General features: G+C 42.3%; 1 pseudogene; it reads right to left on the bottom strand.

Annotated features, from left to right (window-relative positions):
• Positions 1 to 410: 410 nt before the first annotated feature.
• Positions 411 to 1403, bottom strand: LOC102822631 (annotated as a pseudogene).
• Positions 1404 to 1757: the final 354 nt, after the last annotated feature.

Here is a 1757-nt window from a genome sequence, read left to right as displayed (position 1 = left end):
GACCCCCAGCAAGATGGACTAGGAAAATGGCAGTATCAATGGGCTCAAGCATGGCAACAATTGTGAGGTTGGCCCAGGATCGGGCAGTGTTTTGTTCTGCTGTGCATAAGGTTTCTATGAGTTGGTACCTATTCAATGACACCTAACAACAGCAACAAGCAATACTTGTATTAAGTTTTTTTGTTTGTTTGTTTTAATTTTGGGGGTAATATATTCCAACTTTGGGTAAGGGTAAAGGCAGTTTGCTCTGAAGTTTGGTCATGACATTCCAGAGAGTTCTGTAGTCTCCTGAATTTGATGAGGCAGGATGGGAAGGCTTGTTTTCCTGGCTGGCCTCCTCCCACCAACAGTGTGCAGTCATAGACAACAACAGTATCAAGCCAGCAATGCTTCTGAGGACTATTGCATGTTTATAAACTCAACAGGTCAAAAGTTTGCAAACATTGGGTGGAGCAGCAGTAAGCCACAAAACTCACAGTTGTCCTCCCATGATGCAGCCCTGCCATCAGCATCTCTCTCTCTCTCAAGGGAAACAGCTTGGGGTAGACAATAGTAAACATGGGCTCACCTCACCAGTAACAGGCTCACCTCACCAGGGGACAGTGCAACAGCCCCAGAAAACTTCTGGGTAGTGAGAATGGAGACAGAAAGTTCAAATCTTTTAGAAACTAACTGATGATAGGTGTGATACAAACTCCTCATGGCTAACTCTTGCAGAGGCAGAACATGAGCCTTCTTTGACCCTAGGGACTTCACCTCCGATGGGAGGAACACAGTGAGTTGCCCCAATGAAAAGGAAAAGAACTTCATCTATGAAACTTGAATGGGAGCACCACAGCCACTGCACCCGATGACTATATTGTACAGATAGGATGGCAAACGTTTCAGGTGAATGGTTTTTATCTACATACACGTATTATAGTTCTCAAGAGCACCCTAAATCATGTGGCAAAACTGCAAAACAATTTCCAGCCACAGAGAGCTCGTTGAGGCTAGGAAGCTGGCAGAGATGATGTTTTACACACCATAGATGATTTCGGTCTACAGTTAGGAACTGCAGAGAAAGGAACAGGTGAAGCTGCTCCGGTAAAGTTAGCAAATGATTGGTAGAAATGTCTAGTGTTTGCATTTCCTTCAAATCACCAACCTCTATTGGTAGGAACTGTAGTTGATTCTCAGCTAATTGAAGATGACATAAAGCACTCAGATGACCAATTTCTGGGCAAACAATTTCTAAGGCATTGTCACTAAGATCCAGACACTGTGGTTTTATAAGGGACCCACCCAATGGCTTCTGGAAGCACAATTATGTTATTTGAATGAAGACACAGTTCCAGAAGGTTTGGAAGCTTCTGAGCAAAATTTTCTGGAAAGTTCACATGCCATGACTGAACACATCCCATCAGCACTATATCTTGTCAAAATTGGTCCATTTCTCAGTGCTGGTAGAGTTGTATTAAGTTTGATATGTCTTTGAAATATAAAAATGTACTTATCTCATAGGTAGTTAGTTATAAGGGTTTGGAGTCCACAGTATACAGTCTGTGACTTATCTGTGTATTTACAGTTTGATAGGTGGCATGGGAGACGTTGCCAGGGGAGAAATATGGTCCTGAGACAGCAAAGTAACTATAATGAGCATCAGAGTGGTGAGAAGAAACAAGAAAGAGGGATGCATCACGAAAACCATGGCAAGAAAGTAAAGAAAAAGGGTGTTCAACAATGTTGAAAGTGATCAAGAGATATTTTAAGTATGA

This window comes from Chrysochloris asiatica, unplaced genomic scaffold (genome assembly GCF_000296735.1).
Source record: "Chrysochloris asiatica unplaced genomic scaffold, ChrAsi1.0 scaffold00172, whole genome shotgun sequence".
Taxonomy (NCBI): domain Eukaryota; kingdom Metazoa; phylum Chordata; class Mammalia; order Afrosoricida; family Chrysochloridae; genus Chrysochloris; species Chrysochloris asiatica.
The sequence above is the reverse complement of the archived record's forward strand: the minus strand, read 5'-3'. Positions and strand labels throughout refer to the sequence as shown.